Source organism: Ranitomeya variabilis, chromosome 1 (genome assembly GCF_051348905.1).
Source record: "Ranitomeya variabilis isolate aRanVar5 chromosome 1, aRanVar5.hap1, whole genome shotgun sequence".
NCBI lineage: Eukaryota > Metazoa > Chordata > Amphibia > Anura > Dendrobatidae > Ranitomeya > Ranitomeya variabilis.
Window position 1 is genome coordinate 84,542,659 of NC_135232.1, and position 14,427 is coordinate 84,557,085.

Consider the following 14,427-nt stretch of genomic DNA (forward strand, 5'->3'; position numbering starts at 1 on the left):
TGCACATCGCCCTTAAAACACCATCCACACCATCAAACATGGTGGTGGCAGCATCATGCTGTGGTGCGCTGCATAGAGAGCATTCCTGGAGGAAAACCTGTTAGAGGCTGCAAAAGACTTGATATTGGGGTATAGGTTTACTTTCCAGCAGGATAATGACCCTAGATATACTACCAAAGCTACAATGGAATATTTTAGATCAAAGCATATTCATGTGTGTGAATGGTCTAGACAAAGTCCAAACCTAAATCCCATTGAGAATTTGTGGCAAGACTTGAAAATTGCTGTACACAGATGCCTCCATCCAATCTCACTGAGCTAGAGCGAGTGTGCAAAGAAAAATGGACAAAAATGTCAGCCTCCGTTCAAAGCTGGTAGAGGTGTACACCAAAAGACTTCACAGTAATTACAGCGAAAGGTGGCCCTACAAAATATTGCATTTACACTTCACAAATACTTGCCACTTTATGTTGGTATCTCACATAAAATCCTGATATATAGAAAGAAAGAGACTGCATCCTATAGAAAGACATGAAATGTTTTATTGGCTGCTCTAAGTCCACCAACACATCCTGATTTTATTCCTCTGGGTGCTGTATGTCTGCAATATGGGAATTCCAGATGCAATTGCACAATAATGATAGATAGATAGATAGATAGATAGATAGATAGATAGAAAATAGACAGACTGACAAATACAGCAGCACTTTGAAAGCACTAAGATGTATGAAAACATAGAAAATATGAAATTTGGACTGCATTACTGCTATATAGAATATTCTTAAAAATAGAAGGTAAATGGTGCAAAAATAGTCTAATTCATGTGAGCCCACCAGTCATGACAAGGTAATAAAAAAGCTCCATTGGAGGTTTTCAGCTGTAGCTGCGGGGACTCTGCACTTCCCCCTCCCTCTTTTTTCTCCTCTCCTGGGGCTACCCATTTAGCGCTCCGATTCAAACCGCCCTTCACCCATTTTTTATTTTTTCACCAGTCATGACAAGGCGTTCCTTTCTTTTTCTAGACCTTAAACCTAATATTTATCAAACATGCCTCTCCGTGCCTCCATATTTGGCCGAGTACTCCTCCCATCAGCCTAAGGTTGTTTTTAATTAGTGACGGATCCTACCTGACTTCTACATTTGTAAGCTTTTAGCCTGGGAAAACATGTTTTATAAATATTACATTAGGATCCCATCAAAGAAAGGTCATCTTGGCATGGCTGATGGGCTCTCATGAATTGGCCAATTTGTGAGCGAAGTACCCTCAATTTATAAGTCTATTCTATATAGCAGTAATGCAGTCCAAATTTCGTATACTCAATGTTTGCATGCATCCTAGCGCTTTCAGAGCGCCGGTGTATTCATTTGTTTATATGTTATGCAATTATAGCAGCGTGCACCTGTTTCTACTTGCTTTTATTCTGTTTGGAGGTAGTGGTCAGTTGTTTGTAGATAGATAATATATTTTTGCCCACATTGGTTGAGTGTCTTGTTTATATCTTCCAGCACTATAGTCATAGTGGTAGAGAAACAATATATAGATGACATCTTCCTCCTTTGGAAAGGTTCATAATCAGAATTACATGATTTTCATATTTTTTAAAAACCATATGGATGCCACTAGTAAGTTCATTTTAAGTAGTTCAAATGATAGTATACAATTCTTGGATTTTCTGATCACAAAAAAAATTGAGAACTCACTACCTCCATATATGTAAAGCCCACTAATAGGATGAATTTTCTCCAATATAGGAGTCATCAATCTAAAAAAAAAAATCAATTATTACCATTCAATCAATTTCTTACAGCTAAAATGATTATTGATTATCAGTAGTGAATTGTAAATAACCCTGAATTTCAATCTAAAAAAAGTTCCCCGAAATGACTACTACAAAGTAAGAAAGATAAAGCCATGTACATACATCGACCCCCACATCTGAACATGGGCATAGGCTGAGACGCCGAATTCGGCACATCGCATCAACTCGGAGAAACGAATATAACTTTTCTATTGGGTGAGTCGACTCTCCAAACATATCAAATATATGTGTACTATTATTCCTTGCTAAAGCATTATGCACATTATTGTTCACTTCATACCTTACCAATAAAATGTACTTATATAAACCAGTGAAACCAGGCCAAGCAGGCATGTTTCAAAACTTGAAAGGGGAAAAAACTCTCAAAAGACTGGATCCTATCCTACTAGAGCGGCTGGATCCTATAACTGCACTGTCCTCTGTACTGATGTCAGACGGGGAAGTACATGAGCTCCAGGACTACAAGCCAGAAATATCCCTCACATCATAACATTGCTGGAAATAATCTGCACTTGGAACTCAATGAATAAAATGATGAAATATAAACAGATGAGCCTGTAACATGGAAATTATATTGTAACAATGGAGAGTCCAAAGGAATTTGACATTAGTAGATTGAAAGGAAAGATAGATAGATAATAGATAGATGATAGATAATAGATAGAAAGATAGATAGATAGATAGATAGATAATAGATAGATAGATAGATAGATAGATAGATAGATAGATAGATAGATAGATGATAAATAATGGATAGATAATAGATAGATGATTGATTGATAGATAATAGATAGATAGATAGATAATAGATAGATGATAGATAGATAGATGATAGAATAGATAGTTAGATGATAGATAGATAGATAGATAGATAGATAGATAGATAGATACTGTCTCTCACAGACCTGTTAGTTTTTCTTTAAGGAGACCTCCTACTCTGCACTCATTACCTGTATTAATTGCACTTTTGTGGGCAATTGTGGGCACTTTAATTGTGGGCAAGTTTGAACTTCTTACTTGTATAAAACACACCTGTCCACAAACTCAATAAATCACACTTCCAACCTCTCCACTATGGCCAAGACCAAAGAGCTGTCTAAGGACCCCAGGGACAAAATTGTACACCTGCACAAGGCTGGGATGGGCTACAGGACAATAGCAAGCAGCTTTGGTACAATTATTAGAAAATGGAAGAAACACAAGATGACTGTCAATCTTCCTCGATCTGGGACTCCATTCAAGATCTCACCTTGTGGGGTAAGGAAGATTCTGAGAAAGGTCAAGAATCAGCCCAGAACTACAAGGAAGGACCTGGTCAATGACCTGAAGAGAGCTGGGACCACAGTCTCAAACATTACTGTTAGTAACACACTAGGCCAACTAAGGAGTGGCCCGTAAGAAGCATTTCAAGGTGCTGCAGTGGCCTAGTCAGTCTCCAGACCTGAACCCAATAGAAAATCTTTGGAGGGAGTTAAAACTCAATGTTGCCCAGTGAAAGCCAGAAACCTGAAAGATCTGGAGAAGATCTGTATGGAGGAGTGGGACAAAATCCCTGCTGCAGTTTGTGCAAACTTGGTCAAGAACTACAGGAAACGTCTGACCTCTGTAATAGCAAACAAAGGTTTCTGTACCAAATATTAAGTTCTGTTTTTCTACTGTATCAAATACTTATTTCACGTGAACTCGTTCCCTCTGCAACTCTTCCAATGTTGGTTGGTTCCGCAAGGTTTCATCTAGGCAGTAAATGGCAGCCTTCCATCACTAATGCCACATCACACAGGGGCTCTTCAGGGGTAGCATAGCATCACCTTCTCTTACAGATAGACAAGGTCATATAGTGAGATAAAAAGAAGTCCCCCCTACATGGGTTTTTTTGAAGTACAGTCTTGTGGATAACTGAACAGGATCATGATGCCTGCTCCCACACCTCCAATTATATGGATAGATCTATAGAAAGAAAGGCAGATAGATATGATTACATAACAGGAACATAGCTACTGGGGGGCAGAGGGGGCTCTCGCCCCAGGCCACTCACTCAGGGGTGCTGTGGGCCCATCATACTGTGTATTGCGGAGCTGCAGGGAAATTATACTGTGTATAGGGGAGATGTAGGGGAGATCACACTGAGTATAGGGAAGTTTTATGTGTGTTATATTGTGCACAGTGAAGCTGTAGAGACATCATACTGTGTATAGGGGAACTGTAGGGGTATTAAACTGTGCATAGGGGAGCTGTAGTGAAATCATACAGTGTATAGGGGAGATGTAAGGAGAACATACTGTGAATAGGGGAGCTGCCTGTAGGGGTATTATACTGTGCATAGGGGAGCTGTAGTGAAATCATACTGTGTATTGTAGGGGTATTATACTGTGCATAGGGGAGCTGTAGTGAAATCATACAGTGTATAGGGGAGATGTAAGGAGAACATACTGTGTATATGGGAGCTGTAGAGATATCATTCTGTGTATAGGGGAACTGTAGGGGTATTATACTGTGCATAGGGGAGCTGTAGTGAAATCATACAGTGTATAGGGGAGATGTAAGGAGAACATACTGTGAATAGGGGAGCTGCCTGTAGGGGTATTATACTGTGCATAGGGGAGCTGTAGTGAAATCATACTGTGTATTGTAGGGGTATTATACTGTGCATAGGGGAGCTGTAGTGAAATCATACAGTGTATAGGGGAGATGTAAGGAGAACATACTGTGTATATGGGAGCTGTAGAGATATCATTCTGTGTATAGGGGAACTGTAGGGGTATTATACTGTGCATAGGGGAGCTGTAGTGAAATCATACAGTGTATAGGGGAGATGTAAGGAGAACATACTGTGAATAGGGGAGCTGCCTGTAGGGGTATTATACTGTGCATAGGGGAGCTGTAGTGAAATCATACTGTGTATTGTAGGGGTATTATACTGTGCATAGGGGAGCTGTAGTGAAATCATACAGTGTATAGGGGAGATGTAAGGAGAACATACTGTGTATATGGGAGCTGTAGAGATATCATTCTGTGTATAGGGGAACTGTAGGGGTATTATACTGTGCATAGGGGAGCTGTAGTGAAATCATACAGTGTATAGGGGAGATGTAAGGAGAACATACTGTGAATAGGGGAGCTGCCTGTAGGGGTATTATACTGTGCATAGGGGAGCTGTAGTGAAATCATACTGTGTATAAGGGAACTGTAGGGGTATTATACTGTGCATAGGGGAGCAGCAGTGAAATCATGCCGTGTATAGGGGAGATGTAAGGAGAACATACCGTGTATATGGGAGCTGTAGAGATATCATTCTGTGTATAGGGGAACTGTAGGGGTATTATACTGTGCATAGGGGAGCTGTAGTGAAATCATACAGTGTATAGGGGAGATGTAAGGAGAACATACTGTGAATAGGGGAGCTGCCTGTAGGGGTATTATACTGTGCATAGGGGAGCTGTAGTGAAATCATACTGTGTATAAGGGAACTGTAGGGGTATTATACTGTGCATAGGGGAGCAGCAGTGAAATCATGCCGTGTATAGGGGAGATGTAAGGAGAACATACCGTGTATATGGGAGCTGTAGAGATATCATTCTGTGCATAGGGGAACTGTAGGGGTATTATACTGTGCATAGGGGAGCTTTAGTGAAATCATACAGTGTATAGGGGAGATGTAAGGAGAACATACTGTGAATAGGGGAGCTGCCTGTAGGTGTATTATACTGTGCATAGGGGAGCTGTAGGGACAACATACCATGTATAGAGGAGCTGTAGAGATATCATTCTGTGTATAGAGGAGCTACAGAGATATCATTCTGTGTATAGAGGAGCTGCAGGGAAATTATACTGTGTATAGGGGAGCTGTACGATCATAATACTGTTACACACACAAAGAGACTGGTATAGAGTGCCAATATAAACAGAAGATTTTATTAAATCCACATAAAATAACAACAAAAAATAATAACAAAAGAACAAAATACAAGGTAACTGCTAAGAAGCAGGGAAAGCCACCATTAGTTATACATATAGTATGAATCCCACTAAAGCCTGCATGTGTTGAATTGACTATGTCCACTGCAGAGTATAGGGTAGAATACCCAGTATCAATACATAGTAATACTGCAATGGAACAAGAGAAAAATAAATGCGGCACTTACATAGGAAGAGTGTTGACAAAATGTGGCGTCCCCGCCGCCCCAACGCACGTTTCGCTTCTTCTGACGAAGAAGCGAAACGTGCGTTGGGGCGGCGGGGACGCCACATTTTGTCAACACTCTTCCTATGTAAGTGCCGCATTTATTTTTCTCTTGTTCCATTGCAGTATTACTATGTATTGATACTGGGTATTCTACCCTATACTCTGCAGTGGACATAGTCAATTCAACACATGCAGGCTTTAGTGGGATTCATACTATATGTATAACTAATGGTGGCTTTCCCTGCTTCTTAGCAGTTACCTTGTATTTTGTTCTTTTGTTATTATTTTTTGTTGTTATTTTATGTGGATTTAATAAAATCTTCTGTTTATATTGGCACTCTATACCAGTCTCTTTGTGTGTGTATAAGATATCAGTGGTTATTTGTGCCTTATGGATCTCTCATGGGTTTAGTGGTTTTGATATGATCATAATACTGTGTATGAGTGTGCTGTACACAAGACATTATTTCTGTATGTGGGGGAAACTCAGAAGATATTATTACTCTAAGTGGAGGGGACTCAAGACATTTTTAAATATTAAGTGGGCGCATAAGAAGCATTATTGTTACATGGGAACTCAAGGCATAGTGACGGTCATAGATGCACTGTCTCATCATAACTTTCTAAGGGTCAAATTGTGGACACTGTTTTCTATAACACTTGTACAGATCATTAACATTTTCTAGGGGCAATGATAGCACTCAGAAAGCACAATGGAAGCATTTCACTTTGTAACGGGCATTATTATATGGGGCACTAGAAGCACACCTCAAGTGACCAGTAGAAGCGCATTTGTGTGCGCGAAATGGCTGTCATCTAGTACGTCTCCACTTCATGTCTCCATGCTGTTGTATATGTAAAAACTGAATAAAGGATAATTATGGGACATGAGTGCCTTACGCCACTTTATTTTTGGATATGGACTTTTGCTTTGATAATTTTTGGTGTGGCACCCGTAACCTCTAAACCAGTGCTTAGGATTCATCCTGGAGGTTTTCAGCTGTGCGTCCATTCTATTTGCTTGACGTGACTCATTGGCTTTGCTGTAACCTATGCAGACGAGTTGTGGCTAGAGAAGTTTTCATGTTGGTCTGGCCCAGATGCAAAAGTTAGGGAAAGTGAACGACTCCATCAGAAAGAATGTAATCTGTAAATCACCATCTATACCTGTACTGTAATGACTTGTAAGTTCTGCAGGACCACTGTATGGTCACTGTATGGCAGTAATATTAGTCTTTGTATACAGATTTATTTCTAGTAACAGCACAGTCATCTGCTTAGGTTCTGCTATACCAACGATTAGAGTGCGACACCATAGTAGTAAATATGGCTACCTGATTAGGGACCCACTCGGATGTGTTCACCCCCCTGAGCTGAACTCTGGATATGTGATAGATTGTGTGGATAATAGTGTTGTGCTATCTTTTATAGTGTCCTAATGTGGATTCATTGGATAATTCCATATTGTGACTGGTGCCAAAAGAAAATTAGTGTGCCAATGCAAAGTTTGTCTACCAGCATAATTTGCTGCCATACGCAATTTAACAACAGAAAGAATACGGATATTTCAATAAAGTTCAATTTATCCAACTTATCATATACGCTTGTAGATAAATGTGACAAGAAAACCAACCATCTTGGATACATCTCCCTTTCAGGCCTTGTGGAGTATGATCATATGAAATATTACATGGGCAGACAGACATAAAATAGAAGAGTCCATTATCACCAGGTTTATGGTGAGTCCATTATCACCAGGTTTATGGTGAGTCCATTATCACCAGGTTTATGGCGAGTCCATTATCACCAGGTTTATGGTGAGTCCATTATCACCAGGTTGATGGTGAGTCCATTATCACCAGGTTTATGGTGAGTCCATTATCACCAGGTTTATGGTGAGTCCATTATCACCAAGTTTATGGTGAGTCCATTATCGCCAGGTTTATGGTGAATTCATTATCGCCAGGTTTATGGTGAGTCCATTATCGCCAGGTTTATGGTGAGTCCATTATCGCCAGGTTGATGGTGAGTCCATTATCGCCAGGTTTATGGTGAGTCCATTATCGCCAGGTTTATGGTGAGTCCATTATCGTCAGGTTTATGGTGAGTCCATTATCGCCAGGTTTATGGTGAGTCCATTATCAGCAGGATTATGGTGAGTCCATTATCACCATGTTTATGGTGAGACCATTATCGCCAGGTTTATGGTGAGTCCATTATCGCCAGGTTTATGGTGAGTCCATTATCGTCAGGTTTATGGTGAGTCCATTATCACCAGGTTTATGGTGAGTCCATTATCGCCAGGTTTATGGTGAGTCCATTATCAGCAGGATTATGGTGAGTCCATTATCACCATGTTTAGGGTCAGTCCATTATCACCAGGTTTATGGTCATTTACACCCTACCGTGGAGTCACTTGAATGGCCCTTGAGCCCAAGCTGCAGTTCCTCTCTTTTCCAGGCTATTTCAGTAGTGTCATCATTCATAGGTCTGCTAATGCCTTTTTGTGAAGGTTACCCAATTGACAAAAGCACATTTCCTGCCTGCTTATGTGTATTGATTGGAGGACATTTCAGCCAGATTTCCATCTCTGCATTGTGCTCTGTAAATCCAAAAGAGGGAACAAAAGTCTGCAGCAAAGTTATGTGCTGACTTCTGAAAGGAGCAGTGGGCACAGAAATGCTAGCTGGCATAGAAATGCTACAGAATAAAAAAATTTCAATAGAGCTAAAGAACGGCTCTGCAAATGAAATTCTAACAGAATAATAATAGATTACTAATATTAGATCCTACAGAACAGGCAGTAGGGTTTTGTTCTGCTCACGGTTATCTCCGACAATGTTCCATACACATGGACCGCGGTTCAGCGTTCACGTGTTGCTGAGTTGCTTTCAGACTCTAGGATGAAAGTTTCACGTGCTGTAAAAACTGTCAATTTAAACTTTTCTGATAGTTCATCAGGCAGCACAGGATGGGATTCACAAAATGATATTAAAGGATATGGACCCATTTGGTGACATTATTTTGAAATGTATGTGTTTTGGGCTAGTAAAACATTTTTGCAATTGAGTTTCATTAAAAAATGAGTTTCATTGTTTAGCTTTTAAAAGTTTTTTGCTTCCAGAATGAGTTACGGTAACTAAGGATCGTTTTGAGTGAGTTTGTTACTCGTTTCTTTGTACTTTTTTTTAAATTTCTCTCAACTAATTGATGGTTACAACATACAGTGACATGTAAAAGTTTGGGCACCCTTGGTCAAAATTACTGTTATTGTGAACAGTTAAGAAAGTTAAAGATGGAATGATCTCTAAAGGGGGTAAAGTTAAAGACTACACATTTCCTTTGTATTTTAGGCAAATATATATATATATATATATATATATATATATATATATATATATATATACTGTATATATATATATATATGCAGCGCCCCCACTGCCGCAGGGCTGAGGGGTACCCGGTACCGGGCCTCTGAGTCTCTGCTCTGGGGTTGTCACGGTGGCTAGACCCGGTCCGTGACCCTGCTGAGGGGCGCACAATAAAAGGTGGTGGTATGGTGCTGATGTTATGGTGTGGTGTAGTGCCGGTCGCGGTCAATAACGAGGACACCAGGTTGCAGTCTCTTTACCTCTTTACTGAAGGCTTCTGAGTCCTCAATCCGGAATGCGGTTAACCGGGCTGCGCAAGTCCGGCCGGTCCGATGGCACCTCCAGAGTTCCCTTCGCAGGTGGAAATCTGTGCCTACCTTCCTGCGCTTGTGTGTTGTGGTCCTCCCCTGCTGTGCTTACGGGATAGTCCCCACAACTGTTGTGTCTGTTTCTCGTGTTCCCTCACAACTCGATTCTGATGTTCTTCCCTCTACGTCCCCCTGATCTTACGGTTAGGACGCACCCGTATGACGGGGAGGCTCGGAGCTCTTCCGGGACTCCAGCGTCGCCCCACTCCTGTTGTTACCCCCCTGTGTCTTCCTGGGTCTGGGTGAGACAGCCCGCCTGTAACTGACTGTCCTGCCGTAGGTTTGAAGTTTGGCTTGGAGCTCTATACTTCCTCGGCGTTCCGGCCACCGGTTATGCGCCTCAATAGGATGTTGCCTCGTCTTACAGCACGACTCCTACTGGTATTCTCCTTGTTGCATTGATCTCGTTTCTCACTCAGCACAATAAACCTCGCTTCTTGTCCTTTCTTGGGGTACCGCCGCTATATTGTGCAGGCGCGGCCCCGTAACGTTCTCTCTGGTTGCTAGGCCTCTGTCAGGATCCCACCCCTGACAGGGACCCCTCTGAATCTTCCCCTACAACACCCTCTGCCACAAGGTGTTGCCTGGTTCCAACCCAGTCAGCTTTCTTTTTTACTTCCTGCCTAACCCCCAGTTTTACCAGACTGTGAGGAGTGGCCTACTAAATAGAACCCTTAGCTCCCCCTGGAGGCCAGACTGTGAAATGTATTGGTGTCTGTGATACCTGGTCAGATGAACTCCTTCAGTGCCATCAGACGTACCATAGCCCCCCTTAGCGGCGGAGCAACAGTACTGCAACGACCAGGACTCTGGGGCGCTGCACTCCCCCCCCCGGTTAAATCCAGTACTCCTGGACTGGGAAGAAAACAACAATACATGTCAGCAAAAAGACATACAATTTTGAAAATGCAAGTACAAGTAAACTTTTTTAACAGAGCTTCCCTTTATGGGAGGTGAGGACACTTGAACGTTACAAACATGGTTAAATACTTTCAATAACAGACTATAAATAACTACTCTTACCCAACCGGGTATTCTACTAAGTGCAAAATCTTTGAACAATAATTTAACATTGCCTTTTAGGACGTACTCGCTAAATCCACTAAAGACCTTCTTATAAGACATTATAAGGCTACTTAACGTTTTTGCATTCTCCTACTTTACGTCTGCAGGACCGCCTGTCCTAACTGCTCCAGACCTACTGCCTCTCCTTTCTGTACAGGACCGCCCCTTTCCGCCCGGGCCTACTGTCCTTCCACTACTATACACAGTATAGAACATATCATTTTTCTTTCAGTTCAAGATCACTGAGCCATCTCTGTATGGCTCCTAGGAGGACTCACTAACTAACCCCGTACGGGTTCACTTCCTGTCCTCGTTCTTCTATCAACATCAATAAACATTTCTTACAATCAACTAGTTAGTTACATTCAACTTTCACATATCAGCATTAGTATTTTTTCTTTTAGAGCATCATCATTCTCTAAGTACTATCAATGAACATCCCCTTTAAGAGGGGACCAAGTCTCTATGAGGTAGTGCAACTTCTCAAGCTGCAAGTCTGTTCGCAATAAGGACTCCGGTAATGTTTTCAAAAACAGTATCTTCGCAAAGTGTCCTTTCTTTATGTAAAACCAGTAGAGAGCACCTTTAAGAAGGTGCAAACTATTTACAAAATCAGTTTTTGAATCATTCACCGTCCATGATTCGGCAGTCCTTTGATAACTGTGCAAAAGTAGAAACCAAACAAAAAAAAACAATAGGGATCCCGGGTCAACAAAGGGATCCCTTTAAGAATAACCCTAGACGGGTTTTAGCAGCAAAACAGTGAAAACAATTAACTATGTACATTCAATAAAGCATTCTTGCTTACTCTGATTGTGGCTGTGCAGGGGGTGGTCTTCTTCCAGGCCTCACCTGGCCAACGGGTCGCGTTGGTGCAGCAAGGGCCGGTCCTGGCTCCAGCAGCGACAGGATCCCTCTGCAGGATGCCCTCCTTACTCGTGGGCGACCCAGGGGCACACGGTGAGCCCGGACCTCCGGAGGTTCCACGGAGGCAGGCTCCATCGCCTTCTCTGCAGGGGGCTCGTCCTCAGATGTCCCGGTATCGGCCTGGAGTGCGACACACCGCTGGACGCCCCGAGCTATCCAGCCAACCTCCCTCCTCCACCGGGTGTAGGTCACTGCATCGCCAGACTCCAGGTCGGAATCGTACCTTCCCCCGCAGGGCTCCACTTCTTCCCGATCCACGCGGACCTGCAGTGGCTCCCCTATCTCCTGAATAACTCCCCTTCCTTTCCGGGAGCTAAAGGATATCACTACACCCCAGTGCGACGGTGGAACCTCCTCAACGCTCCTCAGATCGACCTGGGCTGCCGGTTGGGGTCTGTTCCGCCACGCTGTCATCAGGTGCTGCAGGTGCTCCGCCTCCGGCAGGATCCTCAGGGCCTGTGCCTGCAGCTCACACTCCGCCGCGGTCGGGACGAAAGAAGCGGGGGACACCGGAGACAGGCGGACCTCCGTAGGTTGGCCCAGCCGAGCGATCACGCGGGCATCGGCTTCCAGGCGGTAGGCTATCTGCTGGGTCTCGGCTGCAGCCACACACTCCTCGGACGGCGGACAGGGGGGTCGGCCCATCGGTAGCTCCGCAAGGGTCAGTTCCCGCAACGCGTGGCGTGTCCGGGGCTGTGTCGGGTTGTGCAGCCTCTCACTGAGTTGGGTCATTCCCACGCGGTGCACCCGGCGTCGCCATCTTCGCTTCCTCTCCAGTGTCCTCTTCCAGCGGTCTCTTTCGTGGGCGGCCCCGTCTCCATGGTCTCCATCCTCCAAAGAGAATAAGGAGGCGGACCTCGGCTGCTGACGGGCACGTCCTCAGGATGCAAAAATATTTAGACTGGGCGGCCATTGTCCTTCGCGCTCTCCAGCTTGTCTACGCCCACTCCACGCCTCTCTTCTTCTCCTGCGCTCTCCTCAGCGCTGTAATGGGGGCGGATTTTGGCGGCAAGTGGCACAGCACAGTCTTTGCAATAAGTCACAGTCCAAGTATAATAAATCACAGTTCCAAGTATAATAAGTCACAGTTCCAAGGCACACATGACCTGATTCTTCAGGCTTAAGTAGATCCTGTTCGTGACGCCAAAATTGCAGTGCCCCCACTGCCGCAGGGCCGAGGGGTACCCGGTACCGGGCCTCTGAGTCTCTGCTCTGAGGTTGTCATGGTGGCTAGACCCGGTCCGTGACCCTGCTGAGGGGCGCACAATAAAAGGTGGTGGTATGGTGCTGATGTTATGGTGCGGTGTAGTGCCGGTCGCGGTCAATAACGAGGACACCAGGTTGCAGTCTCTTTACCTCTTTACTGAAGGCTTCTGAGTCCTCAATCCGGAATACGGTTAACTGGGCTGCGCAAGTCCGGCCGGTCCGATGGCACCTCCAGAGTTCCCTTCGCAGGTGGAAATCTGTGCCTACCTTCCTGCGCTTGTGTGTTGTGGTCCTCCCCTGCTGTGCTTACGGGATAGTCCCCACAACTGTTGTGTCTGTTTCTCGTGTTCCCTCACAACTCGATTCTGATGTTCTTCCCTCTACGTCCCCCTGATCTTACGGTTAGGACGCACCCGTATGACGGGGAGGCTCGGAGCTCTTCCGGGACTCCAGCGTCGCCCCACTCCTGTTGTTACCCCCCTGTGTCTTCCTGGGTCTGGGTGAGACAGCCCGCCTGTAACTGACTGTCCTGCCGTAGGTTTGAAGTTTGGCTTGGAGCTCTATACTTCTTCGGCGTTCCGGCCACCGGTTATGCGCCTCAATAGGATGTTGCCTCGTCTTACAGCACGACTCCTACTGATATTCTCCTTGTTGCATTGATCTTGTTTCTCACTCAGCACAATAAACCTCGCTTCTTGTCCTTTCTTGGGGTACCGCCGCTATATCGTGCAGGCGCGGCCCCGTAACGTTCTCTCTGGTTGCTAGGCCTCTGTCAGGATCCCACCCCTGACAGGGACCCCTCTGAATCTTCCCCTACAACATCCTCTGCCACAAGGTGTTGCCTGGTTCCAACCCAGTCAGCTTTCTTTTTAACTTCCTGCCTAACCCCCAGTTTTACCAGACTGTGAGGAGTGGCCTAATAAATAGAACCCTTAGCTCCCCCTGGAGGCCAGACTGTGAAATGTATTGGTGTCTGTGATACCTGGTCAGATGAACTCCTTCAGTGCCATCAGACGTACCATAGCCCCCCTTAGTGGCGGAGCAACAGTACTGCAACGACCAGGACTCTGGGGCGCTGCATATATATATATATATATATATATATATATATATATATATATATATATATATATATATATATATACTAGATGGTGGCCTGATTCTAACACATTGGGTATTCTAGAATATGTATGTAGTATATAGCACAGCCCACGTACTATATTGCACAGCCACGTAGTATATAGCACAGCCCATGCAGTATATAACACAGCCCATGAATTATATAACACTGCCACATAGTATATAGCACAGCCACGTAGTATATAGCACAGCCCACGCAGTATATAACACAGGCCACGCAGTACATAACACAGCCACATAGTATATTGCACAGCCACGTAGTATATAGCACAGCCCAAGTAGTATATAGCACAGCGACATACTATATAACACAGCCCACGCAGTATATAAAAAACAGCCCACACAGT